Genomic DNA, 15,971 nt, shown 5'->3' with positions numbered 1-15,971 from the left:
TAGATTATATGGCCTCCCTAAGGTCCATAAAGAGGCTGTCCCGTTGAGGCCTATTGTTTCTAATATTGGTGCTCCGACATATCGTGTAGCTAAACATCTTGCTAGTTTGTTGAGCCCACTAGTAGGTAGGTGTGAACACCACATTAAGAACTCCGCAGATATCTTACGTCGATTGCAGGGATTGCGTTTGAATGACTCTGATATTTTAGTCAGTTTTGATGTGGTTTCTCTTTTCACGCGCGTTCCTCCCTCTGACTCGTTGCAACTAATTGAGGTTAAGTTTGGTGTCGAGTTAACAAATTTGTTTCGACATATGCTGACTGCCACTTACTTTTTATTCAATGCTCAGTACTATGAACAGACTGATGGAGTTGCAATTGGAAGCCCGTTGTCACCTATTGTGGCCAATTTGTTTATGGAGGACTTTGAGGAACGTGCATTGGAGTCAGCGACCTTGAAACCTGCGTGTTTTTTCAGACATGTAGGCGATACCTTTGTTGTTTGGCCTCATGGTAGTGAGAATTTAAACCGGTTTTTGGAACATCTGAATTCAGCCCACCCGAATATTTTGTTTACTACGGAGGTGGAAAATAATGGATGCCTTCCCTTCCTTGATGTGTTGATCAAAAGGAAGACTAATGGTACGTTGGGACATTCTGTTCATAGGAAGCCCACCCACACTGACTTGTATCTGCGAGCTGATAGTTGTCACCATCCAGCTCAGCGTGAAGGAGTACTTCGCACCTTGGTTCACAGAGCCCACGTTATCTCAGACCCTGAAAGTTTGGCAGCTGAGCTAGCACATCTCGAAGTCACCTTTCGTCAGAATGGTTATAGTGAGAGGCAGATCAAACGTGCGTTGCGCCATCAGCCTTCTGCGTAACGGGTGAGTGACGATAGCAACGAAGTGGCACCTAAGTCTACGGCCTTTTTGCTGTACGCAGGAAGCATTTCCAAGAGGATTGGCCGTATTTTGCGGAAATATGATGTGAAATGTGTTTTTCGACCACCTTCTAAGATTAAGGCCCTGTTGGCGTCCGTAAAAGATGATCTTGGTTTGCGTAAGGCTGGGGTCTATCGTATTCCTTGCAGTTGTGGCATGTCTATATTGGTCAGACAATCAGGACTGTGGAAGGCCGGTGGTGTATTGAGCATAAGCGTCACACACGTTTACAACAGCCGAGCAAATCCGCTATTGCAGAACATTGCCTTGACTCCGGTCATCCTACGGAATACAGCAACACGGAGATTCTGGCTTGCACGTCCAGCTATTGGGATAGTGTTATTAAGGATGCTGTTGAAATCAGACTATCAAGCAACCTTATTAACAGAGATGGTGGATTTTGTTTAAATGCTGCTTGGAATCCGGCTCTGTCTCTCATCAAAAAACAGAGGGACAGAATTAGTGTTACCTCACCTGTTGATTAATAGTAACCATCGATATTTATGATGTTGGTTATCTTTGGTTGTGTTGACACTTGTTCTGTGTGTGTGTCTTCCTTGTTTCTCCTCTGTGAACCGAGGTATTAAATTTGCTTGCACATTTTTTCTTCCTTGCATTTGTGCCTTGAGAATGGCAGGGTGTGCTCCTGTCGGAATATCGGCGGTGTTCGACGACGTCACCAGGCATCAAACCCGTAAGTTATTTGAACATTCGATTCGCTGGGAAAAGTTAAGGTCTCACATTAACCATTTTATTTAAGAAATTTCAGCATTTTATTGGATATCGCTTGCGGTGCGGAGCTGCGCCGCGAGCGAGCAGTTTGCAGCAGCGGCTGATTAAAAAATACGATCGCTATAACGATCACATCCTAAAAGGGTACAGGTAGAGATGAACGAAAATAATAAAGTGTTTCTTTTCACAGCTTACCAGACACAGAAGAAAAGGGGATAGTAGATTTTATCTTGTGCATGCACAGGTGGATACAAGCTACAGCGTTTATAAATTTTCATTCAAAAGTAATAAATTCTGAACATTACGTAAAGTGTATTTAAAACTGTGGATACAAGCTGCAGCTTTTATACATTTTCATTCAAAAAGTGATAAATTCTGAACATTACGTAAAGTGTATTTAAAACTAGATAATTTTTGAGGAGAGCTTAGCAATATAAAAGAAAACGTTTTCATATAGTAAAGATAGTCTTATGCTTCAAAGCTAGGTGGGGTATATCTAGTTAAACAAAAATCCACTGCAATGTGAAAATGTTCGATGGACAATAACATTTTCATTCTTGCACCAACAGCTTTGGTACTCGAATAAAAGTGAAACTTGAACTATTATTTTGGAATATTCAAAGAAATTCATTTTTATTAATCTGCAACAGAATATTTCATACGTAAAGTAATAATCACAGATGAAAAATTTATTGCAAATTTCATTTCTCATGTCCATCCATGTGTATGTTAAGTTCAATCTGAACGGTTTCCCAATAAACGCAAAAAGCAAAGAAAGTTTAAAACCAGTCGGTCATCTCCCGAATAATTAAAACAGACAGAATCGCATTAAAGTGTCTGTCGGTCTTCCGAGTTGGTGCGAGAAAGATGCATGTAATTGAGTCTCAGTATTTTGTTGAGTAAAACTTGAAACATGCGGAAGTCGAAAGTTTTCATTCTACTGCTGAGTTACTTCCTAATTTCCTTCACCTGATACGACGAGAACTTGCATTTTTAAATAAATACTGTTGTGAACTCGAGAAATTATTTCTTGACATCAGATCCCATGATAATTTAGCAATCAGGTCGCCCCACGTTGGGCGCCAAAAATGTTGTGAACTGTGAATTATCTCTGCTGTCGAACAGAAAATGATGAGCAGATGACTGATAAGACTACTCCACGTTACGAGCCAACAATTAATTGATATCAATTTTTTTTTAATTCCGATTTTGGCCATCTAGGGACCGCGTTAAACAACTATTTTTCAATGTACATTTCTCCTATTGCGCTCCTCCTCCTTTCTCTTCTGCCAATATGTCTTCATCCTCTCTCTGTGCTGCTCCCTTGGTCTTCTGTCCACACTGTTCCTCCAGTTCTTCTCTTCTTCACTTCAAATCCTTCAAAATGTTGAATTTTGTCTCTCATTAAGTCTCTGTTGGTTATATCATCTTCTCCTATATCCATCTCCTCTAAGTCTGCTTTGACTTCTTTGAAGCAGGTAATTTGGGTTCTGCGGTTCTTGTCAAAAAACATGAATATTTTCTTTGTCAGCCTTTCATCATTCATTCTTTTCAAATGGGCGTAAAAGCTTACTCTTCTCTTCCTCATAGTATCTCCCACTTTCTCAATTTTGTCATACACTTCTCTATTACTTCTAAGCTTCCAAGTCCCATTCTCAAACCTCAGCCCAAGTACTCTTCTAATGATTTTTCGCTCCTTTTTTACTATAGCTTCCATTTCCTTGTTAGTGTTCATTGCTAAACATTCAGATGCATACAGACACTCTGGCTTAATCACAGTGTTGTAGTGCCTTATTTTTGCGTTAATTGATACTGACTTCTTGTTGTACACATTCTTTGTTAGCTGGAATGCCATTTCCATTTTTCTTGTTCTTGTTTTATTTCCTTCTTTATCTGAAGCATTGGGCTGGATGATTTCCCCTAAATATTTGAAATTAGAAACCTTCTTTATCTGGCCATACTTTGTAATCATATTGGTCGGTGTCTCTTTTACATTGGTCAGGTACTCTGTCTTTTCAGAGGAGATTTTCAGTCCTGCTTTTTCTGCTGTTTCATTCAGAATATTGATCTGTTTGACTGCTTCTTCCAAACTTCCTGCCAGAATCGCTAAGTCATCAGCAAAAGCGACGCAATCTACTTCTAATCCATCCTTTATTCTTCCTAATCTGATTTTTTGTATTCCTTCTTCAGTCGTTTTCTTCCTCCACTCTGTAATAACTTTTTCTAACACACAATTGAATAGGGTAGGTGACAACCCATCTCCTTGTCTTAATCCTGTTCTGATTTTGAATGGTCTGGATACCTCACCAGGGAACTTTACTTTTGCATATGTATCCGTAAGTGTTGATATCAATAATTAAATGAAATCATACACAAAGGGTACAAAATTAATGGGCTCATCTATGACTGTAAAAGATTGTTTATACGATCAAAAAATCAAAGAAATGTGTTTATTTTCGTGCTGCTTACACAAACCAAAACAAAATTATAAATCTCAGGGTCGATTTGACTGGGCTTGGACGGGACTCAGTTATTAAGGGGAAAAGAGGAGGGAACGAATCGTCTCACCATTCTTCGTAATCATTCGTCTTATGCTGCTGGCGAGTGGCAGGCACTGCGTCGGTGTGTCGCGTCGCGTCGGAGCTGTGCTGCACTGCACGGGTTGGCTGCCCTCTTCAACAATAGTGGCTTTGCGGCGGAGCCCAGGTAGGATCTCCGCGTTGTCTGCTAGTTGTCGGTTGCATCGCCAATGCTGTTCTGTCACGGCATCGTAAGGCGGATGTTGGCGATGTGTAGAAGAGCGCCCATGACTTCTAGCTTCCGCAGTCTCTCCACGACTCCTCCCTCCAGCTTCTCATCCATCACCCATGTCAACTACTCTTCAAAATAGTCTTCCTTTCGGCGTTGCCATTGGCGGACGAAATTTTCAATGTAGCACAATGACAGACCGCCATTTCATCGCCACGCCTCTCCGTGCAGGGTGGAAATTTTTTATGTGGCGTGGGCTCTGGCGTGCCTCGTGATTTGGCATCTTTCTCATGATTTCACATTCTTAAGATGCTTTCCTGCATTCCGAGGCTGTTGAGAGAGCAGCTTCACAACACTTATTTACACTACTGGCCATTAAAATCGCTACAACAAGAAGAAATGCAGATGATAAACGGGTATTCACTGGACAAATATATTATACTAGAACTGACATGTGATTACATTTTCACGCAATTTGGGTGCATAGACCCTGAGAAATCAGTACCCAGAACAACCACCTCTGGCCGTAATAACGGCCTCGATACGCCTGGGCATTGAGTCAAACAGAACTTGGATGGCGTATACAGGTACAGCTGCCCATGCAGCGTCATCACGATACCACAGTTCATCAAGAGTAGTGACTGGCGTATTGTGACGAGCCAGTTGTCGGCCACCATTGACCAGACGTTTTCAATTGGTGAGAGATCTGGAGAATGTGCTGGCCAGGGCAGCAGTCGAACATATTCTGTATCCAGAAAGGCCCGTACAGGACATGCGGTCGTGCATTATCCAGCTGGAATGTAGGGTTTCGCAGGGATCGAATGAAGGGTAGAGCCACGGGTCATAACACATCTGAAATGTAACGTCCAATGTTCAAAGTGCCGTCAATGCGAACAAGAGGTGACCGAGACGTGTAACCAATGGCACCCCATACCATCACGCTGGGTGAGACGCCAATATGGCTATGACGAGTACATTCTTCGAATGTGCGTTCACCGCGATGTCGCCAAACACATCGCAGGCGCTCCTGTCTGTGATGCAACGTCAAGGGTAACCGCAGCCATGGTCTCCGAGCTGATATCCACGCTGCTGCAAACGTCGTCGAACTGTTCGTGCAGATGGTTGTTGTCTTGCAAACGTCCGCATCTGTTGACTCGGGGATCGAGATGTGGCTGCACGATCCGTTACAGCCATGCGGATAAGATGCTTATCATCTCGACTACTAGTGATACGAGGGCGTTGGGATCCAGCACGGCGTTCCGTATTACCCTCCTGACCCACGGATTCCATATTCTGCTAACAGTCATTGGATCTCGACCGACGCGAGCAGCAATGTCACGATACGATAAACCGCAGTCGCGATAGGCTACAATCCGACCTTTATCAAAGTCGGAAACGTGAGGGTACGCATTTCTCCTCCTTTCTCGAGGCATCACAACAACGTTTCACCAGGCAACGCCAGTCAGCTGCTGTTTGTGTATGAGAAATCGGTTGGAAACTTTCCTCATGTCAGTACGTTGTGTGTGTCGCCACCGGTTCCAACCTTGTGTGAATGCTCTGAAAAGCTAATCATTTGCATATCACAGCATCTTCTTTTTGGTTAAATTTCTCGTCTGTAGCACGTCATCTCCGTGGAGAAGCAATTTTAATGGCCAGTAGTGTAAAACCGCTTTCTTTGGGTGATCCCTGGACAGACAGGGCTCCCTCTCAAAATCTGCTGCCGTCCATCAATTACAAGTAATGTCCTCACTGTCGAGAAAAATCATCTTTCACACGACTACATGCGCCAGTTCCCCGAACTTTTTGCATGCTGCTCCCTGTGCTCGTGGGGTGCTGGAATTGTCGGCACATCCCTGGTCTCTTAGGCAGGTAAAATGACTGCCGCTAGACCAGAAGAAGTCAGCTGCTTCCGCGCGTACATTCTTGGCATTCTGCATAATGGCTGCAGGTGTCCATCAGCTCTCGGCAACCTTCTGGTCGTCAGACGGGCACTTCGTACTAGGCCCCTCCTCGAGTGAGGCGAAGATGTCGGCCCGGCTTCCCGCTGTGTCCTTGCAGAATGACTACACCAGGGGGCTCTCTCCAGGGTGTCCGGCACCTTCCTCCTCTATGGCTGCTCGTGGCGTCTTGGCGAGAGTGGCTGCAGTTGGACGTATTACACAGCTCCTTGTCATGACTATGAAGCTTCTGACACAGAAGGTTGCAAGTCATAGCAAAGTGGCCCATCTATGTTCTCTTGGCCCATCGCACACACACTTCGGAACAACACAAATATCTTCACCCCTAACAGTTACACTTCATTCACTGATATGGGATACAGTGGTGATATTGCGTTTGCGGGCGTGCCCTAGCATGTCAAACCCAGTCTTACGTATATGGTTGCCCTTAGTAAAGAGATACTAGACATGTACAGATAAATAAATTTCCTTACAAATAAACTGTTCATGAAGAATACCGTTACGTTGAACTTGACGATAACGTTGCGTGGGTACACAAGACAAGACATGCACAAATAAGTGAAGATCAAAACAAGTAAACATTACATGAGGAACACAAATAACATTGAACCCAATGAACATTATGATAACGTCACATATGTACATTAGACAAGACATGCACAAATAAGTGAAGATGAAAACAAGTAAACAATACATGAGTAACAGAAATAACACTGAACACAATCAACGTGATGATAACATCACAGGCGTATGCAAGATGTATTCAAGACGAGTGTAAATCAAAATAAACCGCTCACAAATAATACTGTTCATTACATCGCAGATGAGAATACTATATTTCTAGATGACACATTGAGTTAATACGTGTGAAACAGAAGTGCACTTTCCACAGCAATAATATTTATAACAGGCTTATTTGGCAGTAATGCCAACACGGAAATTATGCAAGACAGAATTAAGGCAAGTGACATGAGAGTTGACCATAAGTGCCATTGTTCATTGAAGAGCTCTATAATATCTATACAGAATAGATGTAAGTTCAAACACCTGGTGCCACAAAACAATAAATTTTCCATTGACACACTTCATTGAGCTGATTAAGGATATGATAGGTAGGATGGGATCTGTAGCCCCTTCGTTTTCTGCAACCTCGCACATGTTTTGCTACCACTTTCCACCACCTTTGAGTAAAAAGACGTTGAAAGAGCTGTCACTTCCGATCCAAAATCCTGACATGCTCTCGTCTTAACTCTGTCCACAGTTATTTCAATGAGGGGACGCCGGTTGTCCGCTTTTTCTGGCAACTCTGGTTCTTCACAGTACTGGTCAATGTCATCTTGCGCTTGTGATTGACAGTACCGTACATGTGATGGCCCGTCTCTACCGTGGCGTCCCCTGCTATATCTCATTTTCTCTGAACATTCATTTCTGTGATCTCACGCTGCTCTGCCTGAGGTGGAGTCAGAGGTGGCGAACCTGCATTGTTCTCACGGCCTCTCCCATAATGCGACACTTGCACACGGTTCACGTGGCGTCGTTGGCAACTTGGGGAAAGTGGCTGCAGTCGGACGTATTTCAGTACATTTGGAGACGAAGTTATTTACTAAGAGAGAATAGCCACAGCGGCCTCACTGCGATTGTTTTATATCATTGGGGAGGAAAGATAAATTACCAAGCCACTCGCCAGAACTAAGAGATTAACATTTATCTAATGTTTTAGAACGCATCTACGCGTGTGAGGGTTTATGGGAAGACAATTTTTGGAGCGGCTTTCTTATAATTCCTGCATATGTCTATGTCACCAACCAATATCGGTGACACTCTATGTCATTTGAAACACAATTTTTCTCTAACTACTTTTGAAGAGCGCCACAGTAAATTCTTAACGGCCATCAGCCACATTAGACGTAATAATTTTGGCAGTTTCAGTTAATAGGTATAAGCAAATGAAGGTATTCCATGAGACTCATCTTATAGCCTTTATCCATATTTAAAAGACTAGTTTCACGTATTTACGGGAGGCTCAATTCATTCAGGTGCCCCTTAATCCCAATATGAAAAGTTTTCTATTGATTAACACCTCTCATCCTTTATTTGAATGCCAACTGATACAAGAGGTGTTGAGCATGTTATGGTTTTGTTAGAAACAAGCCGGCCGTGGTGGCCGTGGGTTCTAGGCGCTTCAGTCCGGAACCGCGTGACTGCTACGGTCGCAGGTTCGAACCCTGCCTCGGGCATGGATGTGTGTGATGTGCTTAGGTTAGTTAGGTTTAAGTAGTTCTATGTTCTAGGGGACTGATGACCTAAGATGTTAAGTCCCATAGTGCTCAGAGCCATTTGAACCATTTTTTGTTAGAAACCAGTCAGTGCATATACAACCCAATGCTTATCCCTATTTGGCTTTGCTTTGCTGCCACATAAGACAGTACATTCAAACAATACAGTAGTTACGGTGTGTATTTCGTCATGACCGTGAGAATGCAATGTGGTTTTCTGACACGAAATCACACGGAATTAAACCTTCCCGCTACCTCAAAGTATGACAAAATTTTATTATATCCATAGGAGACCAAAATTAATCCAAACTGGTAATCAGTGCTGGCAATTATGCGGATTTATGTGAGTCATCAATAAGCGTAAATAAACCTGATATAAATTTGTAATGGTGTGATAAAATTTTTTGTGGCTAAAGAATGGAGTGTTGTTGAAACTTCCTGGCAGATTAAAACTGTGTGCCCGACCGAGACCCGAACTCGGGACCTTTATCTTTCGCGGGCAAGTGCTCTACCAACTGAGCTACCGAAGCACGACTCACGGCCGGTACTCACAGCTTTACTTCTGCCAGTACCTCGTATCCTACCTTCCAAACTTTACAGAAGCTCTCCTGCGAACCTTGCAGAACTAGCACTCCTGAAAGAAAGGATATTGCGGAGACATGGCTTAGCCACAGCCTGGGGGATGTTTCCAGAATGAGATTTTCACTCTGCAGCGGAGTGTGCGCTGATATGAAACTTCCTGGCAGATTAAAACTGTGTGCCCGACTGAGACTCGAACTCGAGACTCGAGGTCCCGAGGTCTTCGTCGCCAAGAGGCGAAAACTTTGACTGTAAACACTTTTTAACAGTTCGGAAAATTAAGATCTTTCGCAATTCTAAGAATGACATACATCCATGTTCATGGTTAGATCAATTTATGTACGCACTGCCACCAAATTGGCCACTAAGTCACAAACTGGAATTTATGAGTGGATATTTAGAAAACGAACCGGTGACGCTCTTGCGCGCACTTACTAGAGATTGTAATAATTTAAATGATTTTTATCATGCATATTGGTCCGAAAACACGTAAGGCAGAGTCAAACATAGTCTTATTATGCAGCGTAATTTTAAACAGTCTGAGTTCCGCACGCCGGCAGAATACTTTGAAGACATGATTCGAAAGAATCAATTCCTTTCCAACCCTTATAGCCCGACTGAATTACTTCGTATTTGTTTAACTAAGCTGCCACAATCGATAAGACACATTGCTTTAGCCGGAAGAAGTAACGACGACGTTGAAACTTATAAGACTTTGCTACAACAACTTGAGTATGACGACGACGGAACTTCTTGTAATTTTTTCAGTAACGGTAATCGCAATAGATTTTCAGAGGAAAGCGATTATGATCGGAACGGACGTTATAGCGGTAATTTTGAAAATGACAGACGAAACAGACAGGACAATAGATACCACCCTTATGACAATAACAGACGTTCTAACAGAAATTACACAGACAATTATAATAACGGAAATTCCTACCGGAATGATCAATCATACGGAAGCAGTAATTGGTATCATCAAGACAGATATTATTCATACAATAATAGAAATTCTTACTACAGCAATAACCAGGGTAGAAGACATAACAATAATTTCAGAAGTTGGTTGGTTGTTTGGGGAAGGAGACCAGACAGCGTGGTCATCGGTCTCATCGAATTAGGGAAGGATAGGGAAGGAAGTCGGCCGTGCCCTTTCAGAGGAACCATCCCGGCATTTGCCTGGAGTGATTTAGGGAAATCACGGAAAACCTAAATCAGGATGGCCGGACGCGGGATTGAACCGTCGTCCTCCCGAATGCGAAATTTCAGAAGTGACAGTCGAATTTACACAAGAAGTATTCATGCAGATAGCCAGGAAAATAGAAATTTTAATAGCAGACACAACAATAATTTACATGTAACAGACAGGAGGGACCTAACTGGCACTCTCCACGTGACAGAAATTCAGAGAGACAAGTGCAAATCGTAGAAATTGATCCGCGAAATGACGCGAATAATCAAAGAAGTTATGCAAACAATCGGCAATGACTTGTAGCTTCGGGTTCTGGTAGAAATATAGACGGTTCAGAAAGTAATGACGCTACGACTTTACACTACGTACGCTTGGAAGACATGAGAGATATTTTGCTAGACGAAAAGGAAAATAATGTAAACGCATTTTTACATTCTTTTATTGAAGTGTGTGTGAGTAAGAATAAGTTTACTGCGGTTTTAGATTCTGGGAGCCCATTGGATGTTAGTGAAGTAGTTTTTCGTATATGTGTAAGAACTATTGCTTGTCCTGTGTTACCTGTTTCTAAAACTACAATTCGAGGAACTATTTCTGGAACTAGTGTGGAAGTCAAACAACAGGCCAAATTAAATTTCATATGTCAAGGATATGAATTTTCTGGTAATTTTATTATTGTTCCATTACTCAGTACACAAATTATATTAGGTATGGAGTTTCTTAGCACACATAAGGCAATTTTAAACTTTAAGGACGGAAGTGTGAACTTGACTGTTGCCGGAACGCCGAGATGTTTGAAATTTTTCGAGTGTGTAACGAAATCTGAATCAGACACAAATTATTTAAGGTTTCTTACTTCTGATGTCTTCGCTGAGTATTATGGCGACAATGTGTTCATTCATGACAACGACAATAGATACAGAGACGCGATGGATGGTATGATTAATAGTGAATAATTAATTAATGAAAAGGTTAACAAAGCTGAAGTGACAGATGACGTTACAAGAGAAGAATTGCACCTAATTTTGGTTTCACATGCTACAGTATTTAGTCATCACACAGGAACTATACAAGGCTTACAATATTTATTTAAATTAAAAGAACACACACCATTTTGGGGGGGAAAACGTACGCTATTCCTTTGGCTTATAGAGACAAGGTTAAGAGTGAACTTCAATCCATGTTAGATCAAGGCATTATTGAGCCAGCAGTCAGTCCTTATACCAGCCCATTACATGTCGTTCTTAAAAAAGGATGGGTCAATTCGTTTGGTTCTGGATTCCAGACAGATAAATAATATCATCATTCCTGAAACTGACTGTCCACAAAATTTAGACGAACTTCTTCAACATTTCCATGGAATTAAAGTTTTATCCACAATTGATATGCGTGCAAGTTTTTGGCAAATAGAACTCCACCCTGATTTTAGAAAACACACTGCTTTTTCAGCCTTTGGTAACTGTTATCAATTTCGGAAATTACCGTTTGGACTTACTGTATCTTCAGCAGCATTCATTCGTGGTTTAAACGAAATTTTACCTGTTTATCTTCGTGACAATATTACTCCAAATGTTGACGATATTCTTATTGCTAAACGTTCTTGGAGTGAGCATAACAAAATTTTGGATTCGTTATTACGTGTTTTTGCAAAAGTGGGCATTAGAGTGAACTTGGAAAAATCTGAATTTGGTCGTTCTCAGGTGAAATTTCTTGGTCATATTATTTCTACAGAAGGTATTCTTCCTGATCCAGAGAAACTAGACGCTATTCATAATTATGCTGTTCCTACTACAAAACGTGATGTTCGTAGTTTCCTTGGTGTCTGTAATTTTCTTAGACGCTGTGTTAGATTGGTCAATTTGGCCACACCTCGTTTATGTGAACTTTCTGGAAAGAATTCTAATTGGTGTTGGGATGAGGAACCTCAATTAGAATTTGAACAACTTCGTGATGCTTTAGTTGCTGCTCCACTTCTTTCATATCCGGATTTATCTAAAGATTTTTGTTTGGCGACGGACTCATCATACAAAGGCCTAGGTTCACACTTATTTCAAGAGATAGAAGAAAACGGCGTTGTAGTACAGAAAGCTTTTGCATTTGGAAGTCGTGTTCTCTCTAAATCAGAAAAGAATTATTCGATTACGGAACTTGAAGCTTTGGTTGTTGTTTGGGCTTTTACAAAATTTCGGACATTTTTGTTTGGCAGACATACTAAGGTTTACACCGATCATCGAGCTCTGGAATTTCTTATGTCAACAAAATTAACTCATGGAAGATTGTCACAATGGGCGCTGTATCTACAGGAATTTGATTTTAGTATTGTTTACATACAGGGTTTTGCAAATATTATTGCTGATGCTTTATCACGTGCACCTATGGGTTTGAAACAAAGTGCTGAAGAGGACTGCAAAGAAAACAATTATTGTTTGATGTACATTCAAGGTGTTGCGTTTGAAAATTTCATTTCGTCTTCGCTCCAGGACATCGCTAAGGAGAAAAACAAGGATCCAATCTGGAAGAACATTAAGGAGAAGTGCAGGAGAAAGGAAAGCGTAGCGATTAGACAGTATTATTTAGTTCGCAATGATATTCTTTTTAAACGAAAATCGGTTGACAACTCTGTTTGGTTAGTTTGCATTCCTGATGAGTGGGTTAATAAATTGATTTGGTATACACATTTCAGTTATGCACACTTTGGTCCCAGAAAATGCTTTCATACATTACAAGAAAATTGCTGCTTCAGTAATATGGAAAAACTTATTCGATTTGTTCTTGCCAAATGCAAATTATGTCAAAAGGCTAAGCCGCCAACTGTTTCTCACAGAGCACCGTTGTTTCCTATCATTCCAGCGAGACTAAAGTAGATGGCTGCAGTCGATTTGTTCAGTCCAGTGGTTAGTTCTACTAATGGTTTTGTGTACATTTTGGTGGCAGAGGAATTGACATCAAAATATGTGTGTTTCACACGTTTACGTAAAGCAACAGCTCGTTCAGTATCTAATGCTTTCATCAAACATTTTCTTAAAGAAGTGGGTCATGTTGATAAAGTTATATCAGATAATGGATCACAGTGTCGCTCTAAAATTTGGCTTCGTATTCTACAGCGTCGTAAGATTAAACCAATTTTCATTTCACTTTTTCACCCTCAATCTAACACTTCAGAGAGATGGATGAAGGAATTCAATAAATTGTGTCGTCATTATTGTCATCATAATCACAGAACGTGGGATCAGTATCTTAATATTTTTCAAAACATTCTGAATGACCTCCCTAACGATTCAACTTCTTTACCGCCTATATTGATATTAAAAAGTAAAGCATCGACAAATCGCATTTCTGAAATCGTTCCTTTTCCGCCTACACGGAAACTGCGCCATTCTGAAGTTGTGAACCTGGATCTGCAAAATATTGCATCTGCGGCTGCTAGAAGAGAGAAATCAGCTAAACGTCCTGGTCGTTTTAAAACCTTGTCAGTTGGTCAAAAGGTGTTAATTAAGTCTCATCGTTTGTCTCACAAAGGAAAAGGCTTGTGTCGCAAATTTTTTCTGCTATATATAGGTCCATATAGACTTCGCAAAATTATTCATGATAACACTGTCGAAGTAGAAACTCTTAAATCACGGCGCTCTAAGGGAATACATCATATATCGAACGTTAAAATTTTTGTGGAATGACATACTTTTGAGAAATTAACAGTTACACTTAAACACGCAGAGAATACAAGGATACCGCGCCGTGTTTTGGCGGCGGCACATACTCAAAGCGACAGTCAGTCTGTGCGCCGCACAAGGTAGTCGTTGACCACAAACAATTACTTCCTATGTCACGCGTACCTACAGCTGATCGAGCGCTCTATGCAAATGCACTGACAGCCGTAGACAAATACACAGTCTAATTTCTCCGATTAAATCCAGTATAAAGCTATAGTGACTTGATAAATTATGTTATTAACGTTCAGTTTTTTTCAGGGTACAGTTGTATGAAATATTTAAAAACTTGAGGTAAATTCTGTGTGTGTCCGACAACATATGTCTATTTAGGTATTTACTTTATACGTAATTTGCTGCTCGCGATTATGTAATTTATACTTTGTGTTAACTGATGTTGACAATGATTGATTAATGAACAGGGTTGTTACTTATGTATATTATGCATCGCTTGGCTGCTCTGCTTTGTTCACTGATTTCATATTTTTTATCATGCACCTGCTGTGCCTATTTATTTAAATTATAATTGTCACCTGATAAGTTGTGCTGATTTGGTTAAGTATTTATCTGCTTGCGCCTTCATGTTTACTTATTGAGATTACATATGAACATTTATTTGCTTATGCTGATATGATGCTAATGACCTATTTGTTACGTAAGACATATACTTGGTGCTTTGTGTATGGATTGCATATTTACATATTTCTGTTTTGTTGTCATAACTACTCTTTAATTTGGTATATAGAAATGCTGATATGCTGTGTACGAACATGGAGTTTAGGTCACACTATTGTATTAATTATAGATTGTTTCCTTGGCAGAGCCTCGTTGTAGGGATTGTGCTGCATCCACTTGTTGACATTCTGTCTCTACTGGTATATTTACTCGCTATTGCATGTTTTGCTTACGCTCAGTGCTTTATATTTTAAGATAAGAAATGAACTGCTATAATTCTACGAACTACATTGGTACAAGAAACTTCATTGAAAATTACATGAACTGGAGGTTTTATGGAAGCTGTATAAATTCATGTTAATATAAAGGAAGCTAACGACATGAAATAGCAACACTAGGTTTAGACCATTGACAGTTATTACACTGCATTCTTCGTGAGCAATTGAAATAGCAAGTGACACTTGACTCAAACAAATACTCCACATGTTTGCTTCTGTTTTGGCATGATTCTTGAAGTGGTGTACACACTGTGAAATATTACGATTTATTCATTCAAAGTGTTATGTGATCATTCATACTACGTACTCGCACCTACTTACTGAAAGTTATTCAAACTGAAGGCTGTTAGAGGTCATGTATGCATTTCTTTTATTTTATGACGGACAAGGTAACCAAAACGTATTTTATAATTCATAATAAGTAGAAGATTTGGCTCAGGTGGATTACACAGAGGTTGTGTGTGGACATGTGTCTTCGGCTTGTATGGGATGATGAATTGAAGTTTGCACTATGATTTTATCTGTACTTGTTCGAGGAGACTGACTAGAGGCAAGATTTGTTATGGAAGTGAAATGATATTGGTGATAAGGTTTATAAGTATCGACGTATTGAAGAGGTGTTATTGAAGTATTGAGATTGTGTGATGTTGGTGATTATTTCAGTTTTGGTGGATAAGAGGTAAGGTAAATGATATTGGTGATAAGGTTTATATGTATCGACGTATTGAAGAGGTATTATTGAAGTACTGAGATTATGTGATGCTGATGAGTATTGGAGTTTTGGTTGATAAGAGGTAAAGAAAGTGAGGAGCATATTTGTTTTTTTTTTTTTTGGTTGGTTCATATGGAACAAGAAGGATGAAGATGGCACACTAGAACACTC

Source organism: Schistocerca cancellata, chromosome 6, assembly GCF_023864275.1.
Source record: "Schistocerca cancellata isolate TAMUIC-IGC-003103 chromosome 6, iqSchCanc2.1, whole genome shotgun sequence".
NCBI lineage: Eukaryota > Metazoa > Arthropoda > Insecta > Orthoptera > Acrididae > Schistocerca > Schistocerca cancellata.
This window is presented reverse-complemented; position numbering follows the sequence as displayed.